Source organism: Ixodes scapularis, unplaced genomic scaffold, assembly GCF_016920785.2.
Source record: "Ixodes scapularis isolate PalLabHiFi unplaced genomic scaffold, ASM1692078v2 PGA_scaffold10__122_contigs__length_95168666, whole genome shotgun sequence".
Taxonomy (NCBI): Eukaryota; Metazoa; Arthropoda; class Arachnida; order Ixodida; family Ixodidae; genus Ixodes; species Ixodes scapularis.
Window position 1 is genome coordinate 72601524 of NW_024609836.1, and position 14990 is coordinate 72616513.

Here is a 14990-nt window from a genome sequence, read left to right on the forward strand (position 1 = left end):
AGCCCGTTGCTCGAAATTCAGACAAAAGTTGCTTTCCCCACCCCGTTCACCCCGAAGCTGACAGTGCTGTGGAAGCTACGTGCTCGTTGGGCCAGCCACATTTTTGCCACGTGATCACGTTCTCTCGCGCATACCCACGCGCATAGAATGAAGTCAGGTGATGAAAGGGAGGCGGCTGATTAGTCCGGCAAGCGCGTAGCTTCCACCGCACTGTCAGCTTAGGGGTGAAGGTAATAAGTGAGGTGCGGTGTCGTGTGACGTGCGTTTGGGCCCGTTGACGAGCTTTGGGGACCGCGAATGTATCACAGTGGAAAGGCTTACGAAGCCTTTCCACAGAGCTTACGAAGGGAAGTAGGTACGAAATAGCCCGCTGTGTTTTCAAATTTTCGTATCGAAAGTCAGGCTTTTGACTTTCTGCTTTTTTTTCTTTGGCCCACTGAACAATATCCTATTAGTAAAATTCCAATCTGAATTGATTTATACCAACCCAAAATTCGTTTCATGAAAAAGCTCTATTGCTGTAATACTTCAATAAATTGAAACGGACGCCCACTTTTGAGCTTATACATGCGAAGACTTTGTGGAGACAGCTTCCTCTTGTTCTTTCTTCTCTTGAAAGCTTTCAGCCGAATTGTTTTCAGTCAACTTCGTGCACACGGCACCACTATTGCAATAACCTCTTCGGCCAGCTCCAAATAAAATACTAACAAAATGCAAAAAAAAAAAAAAAAAGATTCTTCTTTTTGACGACTTAGAATTGTGATAAGTAGTATTTTTCAACTGGCGCGAGGAATTACAGCTCTTTTGTCAATAACGACGATGAAGGCTCTGAAACTTGATCTTAAATGTTTCAGTTATTTCTCGCCCATACTTGTCCTTGTGTGAGCCAAGCACTCTAGTGTTTCTTATAGCTATAGGGAGCAATCATGGCAGGTACGGGGGTACACAACAACTCAATGGAATAAGTCAATTAAATGACGCCTTGTTGACTTCTAAAAGTGTACCCTAAGGCTAACATTCAGGCATCGTCCCGTCTAGAGCCACTAAATAAGCTGCGCTTAGAGTACTGGCACTCCGTTCCCCTACATTGTTGTGGGCGCCGCCATTTTGGCTCGTATGCAGAGCAGACGCAACTGCCGATCGTCATGATTCGAAAGTGCGACTTCCTCAGCATTAGAATCGGTGTTAGGAAGGTCATGTAATATTGCTTTGCTCTGCCGCGAACTGTCTAAACATTTTTGGAGGACAGAAAAGCGTTTCCTGTGATTTCAGATAATGCTTCAGATAACTGGCAACCATGATTTTAAGACACAATATGGCCAAGTGTCGTTACTCTGAAGCGTAGCTTATTTAGTGCGTCCCGTCTGGCCGTTGTATAGTACTGGCCGCCGCATCTCAACGGAATAGAATAAATTGGCTTCTCTTGGCATTTTACGTACTGGTTGGAGTGCTTGATGGTGCACACTGGTGGACGAGACATCGCACCCTTTGGCACATTTGTTTTAACTTCATGCTACATGTGAAGACCACCTTCGTGTCGAACCAAGCAGCGAGGCTCTTCAAACGGTGGACGATGTTACGCGCGTAAGGAACGCAGGCCGGGCTTGTGTGTGTCTGTGTCCTGTGTTGTTAGATGAAAGACGGTTGGGGGCTGTGATGAGACGCTGAAGAGTATACGGAGGAGTTCTGCTGGATACCCGGCTTAAAGTAGTCGGCCACGCTGACGTTGGACGCTTTCTGATGAGAAAAGGGGACATTTCATTTCAGTGTTTTATTATTTTTGTGTGAACTATAGTTTATCCAACGCGCTCTGCTGCGTGAACTACGTATATATTTTACAATATTTTTCTGAGCATCATTCTCTCACGGTTGGCTTGGAATAATTCTGACAGTGTTACAAGCGACTATCTCTGATTGATGGTGCGAAGAATTCATCTTGCAAACACTGCAAAACCTTCAGTTTATACTTATGCACGAGTCAGAAGTATTCAAGCAGTAAAGAGGCTATAAATATTTACTTTGTAAGGTGTGCAATTATGAACTTCCTACTCCGTGACATGAACAAAAGTCAACGTTTGAGAGATTCCGATGTTTTAAAAGTGGATGCGCATGCCGTGACTGGGCGTGGAAATACAGGGTGTCACAAAAGAAAATTTACAGGGTCTTTTTTACCGCAAACATAAACTAGGCATCGCCGAACGCTCATTCTCCGCCCAAAAGTAGAGCTAAAGGTCACAACGAGATGCCAAAGTTTCAGCCCGATCCGATAACTCAAACAAAAGTTATTAGTGATTTTCTGAAAATTTCAATGGGAAAATGGCGGCTGACGGAGTTTTTAAACACATGGGGCTCTATGGCACCGGAATCCGAAAACGGGCAAAAATGGGCTCCATTTTCCCATTGAAATTTTAAGAAAATCATTTATAACTTTTGATTAACTTATCGGATCGGGCTCAAACTTTGGCATCTGGTTGTGACCTCTAGCTCTACTTTTGGGCGGAGAATGAGCGTTTGGCGATGTCCAGTTTATTTTTGCGGTAAAAAAGACCGTGTAAATTTTCTTTTGTGACACCCTGTATATCTCGCTCATTGAGAAATCCTTCCGGTGAGGTTCCTCGTGTTCTTTCGAAACTTGAAAGGAATCAGCAAATGACACCATCATCAGTGGACACCCTCTTCAGATAGGCACAAGGGCATTGCCAAAAGAGTGGACATTATCATCAGATATGCGATGGCACTACCATGAGTGGACACCGTAATCAAATAGTTCAATGGCACTTTCATCAGTGAACACCATTATCAGCTACGTGCGATGGCAGTTTCATCAGTGACATCATAATCAGATACAATAGCACATTCATCAGTAAACACCACAATCAGATACGTGCAATAACACTATATACAGGGTGCGGCCGTAAAAACTTTCAGATTTGGCCCGCCTAGCAAAAATCGAATTTCAAACGTACATACCTGAAATTGGGCACGAGAACGTCGTTTATTCCAAAGTTTTTTGCCTATTTTTTTCAGGCGTCAACTCAGGAGTAGCGAATTATTACAAAGATAACAAAAATGGCAGACGTGCATTTCCTATGGCCTATACCCGCCCATTCGTAGTCTGCTATCTGGTTCGCAACGCCGCTCCCAGGTGGCGCACTGAACGCAAAAACGCGGGAAACGCCGCACGAAAGGCTGGTGTCGGGCGAGATAATCTCGATAAAAAGTGATTTAAACGAAATATATGAACGATTGTTGAAATTACCTGTTTCAAGTTAAGTTTTGACAGATCGTCATGCAAGCAAGAAGGCACCATGATGTGACGAGATCATTTATTTACAGCCTGAAATAGCAAGTGGTGCTGCTGCCGTTGCAGACAAGTTCGTTTTGAGTTATCATTTCATTCTGATTTTTACAGGGCCGCTGTAACACATAAAGTAATTTTTTTTTCATACAGCTTGGGTATAATTAACACACATGTCGCAAGACGTATTTGTAAAAAAAAAAAAGAAATCATATTAATTGGAGCAATATTAACGGCGCTGGAGTCATTTCGGTGGGCCGGTGATAAAATGGCTGGTATTTGACAGAGATAGTCGTCTTTTTTCTGGTTTCCCATTGGTACCTCTATCAGCAGCCTCTACTTTGCTCTCCGCGTCCGGCAAGCAGCACGAGAGAAAGTAAGAGGGAAACTAATAGTTTAAATTTTGTCAAAAAGTGGAAGTTGTGCGTTCATTCAATTGTTTATTCTTGAAAAATACATCTTCTGATACGCCTCTTCTGTCACGGCGATTTGAAATAATGTTGATGCTGCAGCGGCCCTTTAAACGACTAGGGTTCGGCCGATTCGATGTGCCCGCCTTTTACAGACACGCAAAGCCGAAGTCGAGCTTCGTACGCCGGGAAAGCCGTTTCGCGCATCCCATCGTCGATCTCGAGGAACGCGCCCTCAATTTTTTCTTTCAGCTCTTCGATGCTGGGGATCCTCTTCTTGTAGACAAGTTATTTTATAAATCCCCATACGAAAAAGTCGCACATATTTAAGTCGGGGGATCGAGGAGGCCAGTCCATATAATCTGATCCCCGACCCATCCACCGCCGAGGGAACGTCTTATTGAGCCATGCCCTCACGCTCTTTGCGTAATGGGGAGCCGCCCCATCCTGCATGAATATAGTTTTCTTTTGTCATGTGGTACCTTTCAAGCTCAGGGAGAATTCCCGTTTTCAGCATGTCCAAGTAGGCATCTGCGTTAACGGTGCCATCGAAAAAAAAAAAAAAAGGGGGCCCACTGTGCCTTCCCACGCCAAATCCCACTCCACACTGTCACCTTCGGTGAATGGAGATGCCGTTCGTCCACGGCATGAGGGTTATCGCGAGCCCATATCCTGCTGTTCTGGCGGTTCACACGTCTATCTAGGTGAAAGTTTGCTTCGTCACTAAATGAAAGAAATTGCAGGTACCCCGGGTTGCTCTTAATTCGCAACAACTCCGTCTTGCGAAATTCTAAACGTCGGACGTTGTCGCCGTCGTGCAGGGCTTGGACAACTTGCATCTTGTAAAAGCACAAATTATTTTTCCGCAGAATCCGTCGTACGCTTCTTTCCGAAATTCCGAACAACCTGGCTGCTCGCCTTGTTGACAATTGCGGGTCGCTTTCGAAGACAGCAAGCACCGCATCAATGAGCTCCTCATTTTTCAGCAGGCTCTCACGTTCACTGACTGGATTCTTCTTTTTAAAGTCTCCTCCACTCACAAAACGATCCGCCCAAGTCAAAATAGTTGGGCGTGAAGGCGGGCGTTTATGAAATGCAGTGCGAAATTTTCGTTGTGCTGTGGCCACCGAGTTCCGCTCCACGTACCACTTGACTGCTTGGGCACACTCACTTGCCGAGTATCGCGGCATCGCAGGGGGGCGCGGAAAATATTTTGATAATAACTGCAGAAGATAGTGCAACAAAAACAATAACTAGGAACAATCAAGATGCCTCAGCAGCGTCACTCTTGATTCCAAAGTTGTGCTTTCACCGGGAACGGACCCGCCAACAGATAAGCAGACAACAAAGAAAGGCACACGTTCGTCTGCTTTAGAACATATTTTTCTTAAACGAGGGCGTCCGCCAGTTTTTAAATTTCAAGTAAAAGGGCATAATCGTTCACATATTTCGGTAAAATCACTTTTTATCGCGATTATCTCGCCCGACGACAGCCTTTCGTGCGGCGTTTTCCAAGTATTTGCGTTCAGTGCACCCCCTGGGGGCGGCGCCGCGAACCAGATAGCAGACGGCGAACGAGCGGGTATAGGCCATAGGAAATGCACGTCTGCCATTTTTGTTATCTTTCTAATAATTCGCTACTCCCGAGTTGATGTCTGAAAAAAATAGGCAAAAAACTTTGGAATAAACGACGTTCGTGTGCCCGATTTCAGGTATGTGCGTTTGAAATTCGATTTTTGCTAGGCGTACCAAATGTGAAAGTTTTTACGGCCGCACCCTGTACATCAGTGGACAACATAATCAAATACGTGCAATGGCATTTTCATCAGTGAACATCATGATCAGATACGTGCAATGGTACTTTCATGAGTGGACGAAATAATCAAATACGTGTAATGTCATTTTCACTAGTGAACACCATAATCATCTACGTGCAATGGCACTTTCACCAGTGGACACCACAATCAGATACGCGCAATGGCACTTTCATCAATAACCACCATAATCAGATATGTGCAATGGCACTTTCAACAATGAACACCATAACCAAATACATGCAATGACCCTCTCATTACTGGTCACCATAATCAGATATGTGTAATGGCACTATCATCGGTGGACACCGTCATCAAACCCGTGCAATGCCACTTTCATAAGTGAACACCATAATCAGATACGTGCGATGGAACATTTATCGGAGGACAGCATAAGATAGGTGCAATGACATTTTCATCAATGGACACCATAATCAAATACGTGCAATGGCACTTTCATCAGTGGACATCATAATCAGATAATGCTGACACTATCATCAATGGACCAGATACGTGTCACGACACTTTCATCATTGGATACCATAATCCAACACATGCAATGGCAGTTTCGTCAGTGAAAGTCATAATCACTGCTACTTGCAATGACACTTTCATCAATGGACATCATAATCAGATACGTGCAATGGGTGCGTGGTAGCCGTCGAACCCTTCGGGAGGCCGACCCCGGCATGCATCAAGGTAGCCGATATCCATTTGGCTGTTCGGAGATGAAACGGAAACTAAACACTTCAAACACCAAAATCAAGTACGTGCAACACTTTCATTAGTGGACACCACAATCAAATATATGCAATGGTACATTCATCAGTGGACACCATAATCAGATTCGTGCAATGGCACTTTCATCAGTGGACTGGACACCATAATGAGATTCGTGCAGTGGCACTATCATCGGTAGTCACCGTCATCAAATATGTGCAAGCGACGTCGCATGCATCAAATACAACTGCTAGGAACGCGGTATGATAGACGCCACTTTCAGGAAAGTTAAGAATTTTGGCCAGTCAAAGAGCTCTCCCAAATAACCTTGCAGGTTCGCAATTAGCTAAGGAGACCATAACAACACACTCAAATTAAGAACCGTACTTCGAAGCTTTGTGAACATAATAAAATCAAGCTCTTCCCGCGCAGGGAGCAGGTCCCAATAAGCAAATTATGACCTATCTGATACAACACACCCGACTTCCCCCTGCCCATTTTGATCAAAATACTATCGTACCGGCATACAGTCACTACTGCATGACGCGCGCTAGGACGCCGTGCTAGCGACGGTAGTGCATTGGCTAAATTTCCCATGTACAGCGGAGCATACCAGAAGAGCCACTAGACTGACACACACTACTACTTTACCCTGGGCTTTGGCAGTCGTAATGTCGGGCAAATTATGAGGTCGTCTCAAAAACGGAGTGCAGCAGGCACGCGGTGAAGAGTGCGATATGGCATCGGGGGTGGGATAACGCCATCGGTAAACCGCGGTAGCGGTTCTAGAAAGCGTCTGGCGACCCGCTAACCGACTGTCACCGAACCGACAACCAACAGAGACTTGGCGGGTCGTCGAGAAAAACCGACGCCCGTCTTCACAGGATGCTCGGGGCCAGCGAAAAGTGGGCGGGCTTCGGGCACACTTGGGGTGTCTAGCGAAGCGTCTCTTCTGACGCCGCTCGGTCGCTCCATAGTCGGGAACACGGTGGAAGAAGGCAGGCGATGTCTAAACGGCGCCGCCTCGCCACGGAACAGTTAAGTAGAACAAGTGTGTCGAAGGTTCGCTCGCATTTCTGGCAGACGGCGGGAGATACGCAACATGACGGCCTCGATCGAACCACCCTTATTCGCTCACACCTTTGCAAGGCAGCGCGACGCGTGTGAAGCACGACCATAGCGCGACCGCGTCTGCACATAAGCCCTAAACCGCCAGTGCCCCTGCCGGGAGATATGCGCGAGGCCCGAGTGGAATTTCTGCCCCCTTTTTGGTCCCCCTTGTTGAGGTATCTCTCTTTTTCCACCATGGTCCAGGGGGTGTCGACCACCAGGGAAACAGCGCAAAGCTTCAGCGTCCGAAGGTTCCAGCGTTTTTCTTTTTTTAAACACTGAAGTGTGATGTGACGCCACGAAAAACCATCTCGCGTCCGCCAAATTTAGCGGACTTACGTCCTGCCACATTTACTTCCGGTGTTCACGTGACGTCATTAGTGACTGTCATTAACTCAGCGCAACTCGAAACATGACGCACGAGCCTCTCTTTCAATTTTATCCGTGGGATCGATATACTCATAGTTTTGTTGCTATAATACGTGGAGCCGAAAATATTACGCCGCTGTCATCTGATAAAATAAATTGAGTTTGGAATGAAGCGGGCAATCGGGAGATCTATCCTATGGGCCGCGATCTAAGCCAGAACCGTTTGTTTATACCAGGGGCCTCAAACCCCGGCCCGCGGGCCAAATCCGGCCCACGAAGGTATTCCGACCGGCCCGTGGCTGGCCGCGGTGGCTCCAATGAAGCCCGGTCTGCGGCTCGATTTCAGGCTTTCAGCAGACCCGCTGCTACCGGCGCAAGAATAAGTGCGCGTGAAGAAACGAAGTCGCAAAGCGCACCACCAACCGCGTAAACAAAAATACACCACCCCCCCCCCCCAAAAAAAAAAAAAAAAAAAAAAAAAAAAAATCTGCCTTTTGATAAGGCGTGTTCTCTCGTCTTAATATTTATGGGACATTGTCATTATTAGCATCACCAATCTTAATCCCCCGTTTCATACCTGTGGAACTACGTACCTTAAAACTCCTTTGTGTTCCCGTGTACATCCTGCTTGCTGTACTGTGTCGTATCCATTGTATATATGGTCAGCGTCAGTTCTGTCATTCCCATTAGTTTTCCGTCCTGCGTGAACATACCGAAGAGCTTCGATATCAGCCTTGCGAGTTTTCTCGGTCCCAATTATTGTGTAATATTATAAGTAGCTAAATAGTGAATTTCAAAATAAAGTACTTATATCTTAATTTTCATCCACCTTGAATTCTTTTTTTGTTTTTATTTTTCTAACTTTCGATCTTTGTATTTAGATGATGATCTATAGGATTATTTATCAAATTTATTCCTCGCTTATATTTAGTTACATTGTCTTCCGTCCCCCGAGACAGCGACAGATCCCTGATCCGGCCGCTTAGCCAAACGGATTGTACTGAAAACGTTCGGCAGTTCTTGAAGATTCCGATAGTCTACCAACCACGGTTGTGCCAGTGTTGTCTCGTTGTAAGCTGATGAAAGCGGTTGCAATGCAGTTGATCACGCTCAAACGCCCGTGTGTGAACTAGTCTTTATTGTTCGGGTAACTCCGTGTCCTATTGGCGACTCCAACGAAATCGACTCCGCGTAGCGGCAATGCCGAGAAGCTCAGGAGAGGAGGACGTTTCGAGTCTGTCGTCTGCCATCACTGCTCGGTTCTCGTAGGCAGCATAGAAACACACATCGTTTCCAGTAATTTGTTTTATGCTTCCGCCGTGTCATTCCTAAGCACTGAATAGAAGAAGGTTTCTACCGTCGAGAAATCGCTTTGCTTTCATATGTAACACCGTTTTACGCTGCAGCGAAAGAAATTTATGGCGGTCCGAGTGCTGAATGACGAAAACGACCTCCTTTCGTCCGCCATTTTGCCTGACCAGCGAATACCCCCTAAACCCGGAGTTACCCGTCACATTACCCTCCGAGCATTGTGCACACCGTACAGATAACAGCTTTATGAGGTTCAAAGAAAGACGTCACTTTCTAACACACACACACACAGAAATGGTACCGGACCGACTGGACCCAGGCCAACAGACTGTCACTCAGTTCCACGCCGCTGACACCACTGTTCAGCTTCAGGCTGCGCGTCACGTTGGCAGAGGCTTCGAGGCGAGACATTATGGCTGAAGAATGGCCTCGATGGCATGCCAACGGACAGCGGGTGTCTTCACTCCACACCGTCGAAAGTAGTCAAAGCCCGTGAACTAGAAGTTTCTTCGACGTCATCGCAGTAAGATCGAGCGAAGACGCGGATTGGTTACGAGTGCTTCGTCGGTGTTCGGCTGAGCCTCGTGTCCAATCACTGCTTAAAATTTGCAGCACGAAAATAATGTTAATTTATTGTACAATAAGTCGTATTCACGGCCGAATAATTTTCCCACGCCTTGTCGAACGCATAGTGGCTAGAATGACCAATCCTTGGAAAACAATTGGTACACGAATTAACTACAAAAACATCGTGATACTGTCACTTTGAATTGTTCTAGCACCCTGAACGCTGTAATTAACCAGCTGTTTAAGCTTGCCAGACAAGCACGCGAGGCCGCAGTTTTAACTATTTAGCGCGTCCGCAAACGCAACTTCCCACACAAATAAAGACGTATTCAAAAACCGGTAACCACACACTTTTCAAAAATAAGAATACCCTATCTGTAGTATATCAGGCTCACTTATCTCCGCGTCAAATGGGCCCGCCCACGTTGAACGGGCAGTTGCCACCCCCATCATGGCCGCCTTTTAACCTAAACATCACGGCGGAAAAGACAAAAAACAGGTTCTTCACTAATTTGGACAAACAAACCACTTTCGATCTGACTTTAGACAGCAAAACGTGAACGTATTGTGATTAGTATCGCAACATTGAAACGTTTGCAGACTGGCACGAGCGACGCGGTTTCCTTCAAGATGGCGGCGGTGGCTAGTTGCCTTTCCGTGCGAAAGATGGCGCTCTTTCATCTAAAGGGTCTTTAGGGCGTGTTCACCGACGGCCATAGCTGTGTGTGCGACTGCTGAGTTTTTGCAACGTGCATTCCACACAGTCAAGACTGCCGGTCTTAGAATCCTATTAATGTGAGCATATTCTCAGCATGCGCTCTGAACAGCGCACTCAAATATGGCGTCCAGTGAACATTCTCTAATATTTAGAACCGACTCGAGACAGTGCATTAAAAAAAAATGGGAGGGGGCTCTGGATCTACGAGGCGTCATCCTGTCATCTCTCTGACCAGACGGAGGAGCCGCATTCTCTTCAGACGCACCGCTCATCCCATTCCACGCAACGCGAACCAGCGCGAAATCATTTCCACTTCCCTGCCTCACTTTTCATTCAAGATGGCCCGAAGAAAGTCGTCACCAAGGGAGGCGGTCAGCGGAGGAACGGTGGCCAGCGCGACGACGACGACACCTTTCGCGTATCTCCTGGACCGGAACAAAAAGATTTCCAAGGGCGTGCGGTCGGTCGCGTGCTCCACTTGGTACGGGACGTAAGAACAACCCTGAAAGAACACAAAGCCGAGAAGAATCTCTCTTGGGAGTTGCCCGTACAATCCGACGTGCTGGTGCGGGGAGAGAAAGAAACAACAAACACCACTACCCTTTCCCCCGTAGACCACTCCTGGTGCGTGGAATTTGGAGACTGCACACACGAAAGAACTCGAACAGAAGGAGGGGAGCTTAGCGGGTAAGCGAAGAACCCAACATAAAACAAATAACAAATAAAATAAGAAAAGCAGAAAGAAGGAAAAAGAGAGAAAGGGGGAGGCGAGACAGACAGGACATCCACGTCCATTTCTGTCTGTGATTTTCGGCGCACTGAGTAGCAGCCCCCAGATTTGAGAAGAGTCGCCGCATGTGCTGCTGTCGTCGCCAAAACAGACGCAAGAAGCCGGAGTCCGAGGTTCTAGTCTAGAGTGCAAGTTTGACTTCAAAACAAGGTACGCCGTACACTTTTCGTTTATTCAAGCGTGGGGGACGATCTTTCGATGTGCAATGCTGCGTGTCAACGACCGTTCCGTTGCTCCCCGGTCTCGAATCTGGTCCGTTGCTTTGTTCCACTAATTCGTGTATACCACGAGGCGCCGCTGAGTTTCCGTATTTCTTCTGGTCGGTGTAAGGCATACCGTTTAAATTATGATAAAAGAAGTGGCTAAACATAATGGCTGTGACACAGCGTTCGAACTCTGCAAAACTGTTTGACCCCCTTCACGATCCTAACTGTTACACTGATATGACAAAACCCACGAGCCACAAGTGTCACCTCTTCCAAAACGAACTAAAGGGAGTTGATATAATCTTTGTGTTATTCTTCACAATTCGCACACTCACGAAAAAAAAAAAAAAAAACTGAAACATTTAGAACAAATCGAAATCTTCGCTGTGGCTCGAAAGTTCCTTGCGTACTCCACCCAAATATATTCTGGTGTTAGGCGGCGCTGGCAACGCCGACAGCGCCGAGCTTCCCCTGCTGTCCACAAAGGATCGAATCTCCTCAGCGGTGACGTTCCGTCGCCAACTCAGCAAACCACAGATGAGCGAAATGGGCGACGCCACGAGTAGTCCGAACATGAGCCTCAGTAGAGAGACCCAGTTGGGGTCCGCGGACACCGGACTCATCGAGGTCGGCCCAGTATTACCCCGCGCCGTGGACCTCAGGAGTACCAGGAGTGTGGCGGATGGCGCGAGCATCAGCTGCTCCAGAGTCTTGCGGTAGTCTTCTCGCGCGAATTCCCTCAGCGGATTCGTCCTAGCTATGGTAAACGGGAAGCAGCTCGGCAGCGTCTGAGCCAGGAGCTCTTCGGTATACCATCGAACTTCATCGAGGTAGGCGTCAGCCGGGAAGACGTGCAGCACCGAACTTCCGTCCGGAAGGTTAAGCACAATGTTGGCCGGATTCCGCTTGTTGCCGTTGTAGTCGTCGTCGAAGTACTGGCTCTGATTCACAGGCGTGACGCTGGCGCACTTTCGCGGACTGCTCTGTACGGCAGCTGGCTTCTCCGAGATGCGAGTGACAGACGCCCTTTTGCGAAGCTTACCGCGGACATTAATGCCCGACACCGAAATTCGCGCTTCCGACTTGGGTGGAGTGGTCGGGATGGTGAATGGAGCCGTGTCGTGTTCCTTATTATCGTTGATAATGACCCTAACATGTTGCTTGCTGACCGAACTAGACGGTTTTGGAATGATCTTGGACTTGTCGCCCTGTAAAGCAGCATCCTTGTCCGCGTGGTTCAGGGAGAGTGTGTGGCTCTCCACCTCACTCAAGACTCTACAGATGTTCTGCACCGAGTCGTCCATCCGCCCCAGCATGGCGCGTCTCGACTCCGCCCGTATCACCTGCTCGAGCCACTCGGGATCGGGCTCGCCGAGCGGCTGTGGTGATCCAACGCAGTCTTCATCGTCAACTGTCTCGTCATCGCCGTCGCTCGCATGCCTCTTGCCGTGGGAGGGAGCGGCGATATCACGGGGGTCCTGAGGTCGTGGCACCGGTGCAGTCAACTTCGAGGGCTCATGTTGGCCCGAGATCACGACAAACTCATTCAGCTGAGAGTTGCTGGCCGTCAGGAACTCCTTGCTTGTGATAGGGCTCGGGCATTTGGCTTTCTTCTTACGCTGTTTTGTTACGATTACAGGTTGTGGTAACACCGGTGGAGCGATGGTTTCAACTTTGGTTGGTTCCGGGACTGTCGAAGGGGGCAATGCAAGGGGCGGTCCGTCAGGACAAGCTTCCTCTTCAAGAATCGTCTGAATCACAGTTCGCTGAAGAGGTTCCGACTCCTTGACTCCCTTTATTTCGGCGGGAGGTATCACTTCGACAGTCTCGGTGCACGCTTTGGATGGCTTGGCAGCTGTCTTCTTTCCCTTACCCTTAGGGGGCGCAGCTCGTGCATCGGGCTCAAGGGCTTCCCACAGTTTTATATTTTTGGTCACCTGATCTAACGTGCTTTGAATGCTCTCTGGTGCGATCGGCTTCTTGACAACAAGTTTCCTGTTGCGTCCTGCATTTTCGCCCGCCTCTCGCACTTTTTTGCTCTTCCCCGTACCGGCTTTGAAGGGGGCCTCAGACTTGTGCTGCTTAGAAGACTGCGCGGTCAGCCTTCCTCTTGACCCCTGTTCGTTGGGAGTTGTCTTGTCACCTAACGTTTTCATGGCGTTCGGAGAGTCTCCTACGTCGGTCCCAAGGTTCTCGAGTCGGCGCGTCTTCTTTGTGGTGTCTTCACTTCTCCTCTTTTCGCGCTTTGCCGATTTTGAGGAGGCGTTCGCAGTCTTTGTAGGGCGGGCTTCTTTTTTCTTGGCAGAGGACGCGGCGGACTTGCGACTGTCTCCCGGCAGCCTCGCAACGTCTGCGAAAGCGTCGAGCGATTTCTGGTCCTCAAAGAGCGAGTTACTCAGCACTTTGTCAGCGAACTCCTGAGCGAGCACGGCAAATTTGACCAGCATGCTCGGTCCGTCCAGGACGTCCTCAAGGACACACTCCATCTCTTCGTACGTCAATGGCTGCACCCCAGAAATATAACTTGCAGGCGTACGCTTCGCGCTGGTAGGTTCCATCGGAACTCTGGATAAGTCGGTTGATGGTGGCGGTGATGCGGGGTCGGGCACGCACTCATCCGCCGGAGCAGGCTTCTTGCAGATTCTCCTCCTTTCTGCATTGCCACACGTAAGGGCACTGATGTCGCTCACGACAGTCTCCGGGCCATTAGGCATAACCTTTCCAACAGTTGTAGAAGGATATGCATCAGCGGGGACTACGTAATGAGCGTTAGAAGACATACATAAATAATTTTCTTGTGGTATGCCCGAAAAGACACTCGACGGTGGAGCGAGTAATGAACCAGGACCATCAGGCGATGGCAAGCCACAAGACTTACCGCCGTTATTACCAAAGACGTAGCAGGGCGCAAATTTGTAGAGGACACCGTCAGTAATCTTTGACGCCGCTGCAGACGCACGCGGGGACTCCTCCATGGTGGCCAATTTCAGCATGAGGTTGCCGTACGAACAAATGTCGTCCCAGTTGATTTGCGTCGCTTGCTCCGCCAACGCTGGGATACTGGTCTGCACGTTCGCCACGTTGCGCTGCTTCTTTCGCTTCCGGCGCTCCGTCTCTTTCTTCTTGGCGTCGGCCGTTATGGGAGGCGGTTGCTGCGTCGAAGTCTGCGCATCACCTGGAGTCGCAAATTTTGCCGCAGGTGGCTGCCGGTCAACCTTGAACATCCGATCGACCGTTACAACGGAAAGATCTACCGCGTTGCGCATGTCCGAGTCGACCTTCCTGATGTTCGCGGAGGCCATGAGCGACGCCAGGCGGTCCCCGAAGGCCACCGGATCCACGCAGCCGACGACGGAAGACTCGAGGTTGCCTCTGGAGCTGATGAAAAAGGTGGAAGGTACGGCCGTCACCGGGTACACAAGGGTGAACTGTCGGCAGGCGCTGCTGTTGGCCCTCAGGCGGATCGGCACGCAGCCCATGACATCGAGGAGTTTCTCGACGTCCGGGTCGTCGAAGGTGGAGCGCATGCTCTGCGAGGCCGTGTCCTCACCTTCCACGAAGACGAGCAGCAGAACGCGGCGGTTGTGCGCCTCCGCGATGGCCTGCAGCATGTTGCCATGGAACCACCTCATGGCAGCGGCGCCAATTTTGACGACCGGGAGCTCATGCCATGTTTC